This window comes from Wasmannia auropunctata, unplaced genomic scaffold, assembly GCF_000956235.1.
Source record: "Wasmannia auropunctata unplaced genomic scaffold, wasmannia.A_1.0 LD336078.1, whole genome shotgun sequence".
In the NCBI taxonomy this organism is placed as follows: Eukaryota; Metazoa; Arthropoda; class Insecta; order Hymenoptera; family Formicidae; genus Wasmannia; species Wasmannia auropunctata.
The window spans coordinates 363875-366914 of record NW_012026812.1 but is presented as its reverse complement, the minus strand read 5'-3'; the positions used below and the strand labels follow the sequence as shown (position 1 = coordinate 366914).

At 35.0% G+C, this 3040-nt stretch overlaps 1 long non-coding RNA gene across 1 annotated transcript in view; it reads right to left on the bottom strand.

Moving 5' to 3' along the window:
• The window catches only part of LOC105448750, a 5691-nt gene extending 4535 nt beyond the window's left edge, over nucleotides 1-1156 (bottom strand). The window contains exon 1 of the long non-coding RNA XR_974273.1: nucleotides 777-1156. This is a non-coding gene — a long non-coding RNA (uncharacterized LOC105448750). The remainder of the gene's footprint in view (nucleotides 1-776) is intronic.
• Between the last annotated feature and the right edge of the window lie 1884 nt (nucleotides 1157-3040).

Here is a 3040-nt window from a genome sequence, read left to right as displayed (position 1 = left end):
CCGCACTCACTTTGCCGCCGCTTAGTCTCGCTTACGGTCACGCAGTTTTTTCGGTCGCTCGATACGCCTTTATCGAGGGCCTTGTCTCACGCAAGTTATCGTCGATCCGCCGTCGCGGATTCGATAAATCGCGAACTTCCTCTTCAGTCGAAGAGTTAATTCGTCAAAATTAATTCCTAATACTCCGGGTTGTAAATAGTTATACTTTATTGTTCAATAAACGTGTTAGTCTTAAACGTTACATCTTCCGTTTTTGTTCTTCGGACTCGTGCTCACGATGCTTCCCACTTTGCGCTCCCCGCGGTAAGTCCGCTCGCGAACAACTATTATAAAATTTTTTTCATAATGTACCATGTATAAAGCACAAAAGAAGATACGTATCATGTTTTAGAAACCGTTTCTTTTTACGACTTAAAACTCAAGCTAAGGTCGCTAATATAAACAAACATCGCGAGACTTATACACGTCCATACCGATATCAGTTTTTTGTGTTGCTATAGTGTCAAGCGTATTGAATATCTTGATCGAGAGAGATCCGATAGCTCACATTGTCAATTGGCTAATTTAATATAAAAATTCTTAATTACACAGTGAATAAATTGTAGACACCGGTCAATGGATGTGTGCTATCGAGATGTGTGTTAACGAGACCTTCTCCCTCGATCGGATAAAGAAGCGATGCCTGCATTACGCATATACGTTATACTATACATGTATTTATGTTTCTTTTTCCTCATATAAAGACAGTGAATAATTAACAGAAAAGTTATACATACCTTCCAATATTTTTATGATATCTGATTCCACAGAATCTTTCATCCCCCACGAACAAATAATGGAATAATGTTTGCCATTTCTGCACACTTGACACAATTTATCAATTCACACAGCTTTTAACACAGATTTACACAGATCAATAATAAAGAAACGTCTTCCTCTTGCGACAAATACCCTTGAACTGTAGGGTTTGTAGAATCTGCCTGCAACACGCACGCACAAGTACGAAGCACCGTCGTGTCCATGCGAGTTCGGCGTTTCGACTGAGTTCGGCTATCGAAGAGGAGCAGACTGTCTTTTGTTTCGCAGTTACTAAGGCTTTTACTTACTATCAATATTGTTTTACGTCAACTATTTAATATGTTTCCTTTAACTAAACGAAACCGCAGTTCAACCATTTAAATTTTGTTAAATTTTGACACTGCGCAAGCGAACTATATTTGTATGTTCAATGCAGACTACCAAAAAATTAAGAATCCTTGCCACGTAACATTAACGTACGCTTGCGCAGTAAATCAAAATTGAACAAAATTCAAATAGTTGAACTGCAGTTTCATTTAGTTAAAAGAAATATATCAAATAATTAACGTAATACGAAAAAGATGTGACATTTAATCATGTCTTTTAGTTGTTAATAAAAGAAAATAATATTTATTTTTAACTAAATCAATCATGAATCAACTGAGATTTATTTAGACTAGAAATTTTAACAAACAGTTAATTTATTCGATTTTTGATGGCGCTTGGTTTATCCATCAAAAAATTTTTGAAAATGTACAAAATATTTTTGTTACTTTAAAAATTGAAATTAATGAAATCTGCTGTTTATTTCAATAAAAATTTATCGTATTTAACTCAACCGTTCAATTAAAAATACATACTATTTATTAAGCCCATCAGCATCGTTTAGTCAAAGTGATACTTGAAATTTAAACAAATATATTACTTGGATAACTAAATAGCATGCAAATACAAATAAATACTACTAGTATTTCGAACAAAATAATTTAATTGAGTTAGTTTAGTTAATTCTTGATCAAAAAATTTTAGATAGTTGGCATGAATGAACAATACCTTTCTTTGTGCAACTAAAGAACTGTTGAATCAATCATTGGCTCAAACAACTATACAAATTTAGTTAGTTCAATCAATTTTTTTTCTCAGTGTACCCGGCTGTCACGTGTCGATCGCGTGTGCAGGCTCCCCACCTCCGATGGCGTGGTGGGGTCGGATTTCCGTTATCGCTCGGTCACCCGCCGGAGATGCTCGAGCGATGGGAGGCCGGTTCGCGCACGTGGGAGCGAAATGTGTTTCGTTACATATTTTTCGAATAATTTAAAATATTAAAAGTCATTAAGCAGTACTTTTTCCCATTGCCACGGAACTGCACCATCTGTTTCAAAGTACATAGCAAATTGATCTCTTATATGTATTACATTTTCACAAAAAGGAGAATTTATTTCATCTGTGATATCTTGAAAACCTTCAGATGCAACCTGATAATTGGCCGATTGTAAAGTTGAATAAAACCGATCTTCACCTTCGCAATTAATTATAAAGTTGTGTAAGCAACATGTTGTTTGCACAATTTTTTCAGTTAATGTAAGAGATGCTACAATTGGTTTTTTATAAATTCTCCATCTTGTCACTAATATTCCAAATGTACTTTCTATAACGCGCCTTGCTCGACTCAATCTATAGTTAAATACTTTTTTCCTTTTAGATTAAGACTTTGACTTCGAGAATATGGTCGCATCATATAACTTTTCAAAGAAAAAGCTTCATCTGCCACAATCACATATGGCAAAATGAGACCATTGGCTCTAACTACTGTTGGAGATGGTATTTACCCAAACAGCACAGTACGTCCTCAGGATCATCCTAAATATGTCTCAAGACGTCCTAGGACATTTTGAAGATATTCATATATCCAGGAGATGTCCTCGGGACGTCCTTCCCTTACGAAAAAGACGCACGGGCTAGGGATTGTAATTCATGTAGTTATTGTAATCCCTCACGAAAATATTACATTCGACGGACCACACGCGTGTATAGTTATTGTAATACAAATATTACGGCGGCCAACTTATTACAGTAGCGACACATATTATAAGACGGTACTACAATTTAGTTATTACACAGATCGGAACATACACACGTGTGGTTACTACAGTATGTGTAATATTATAAAAAAGTTACAATATAATACATACTCTAATTCATATATATACATATAAATATGTATTAAGTGTGTGATATATAA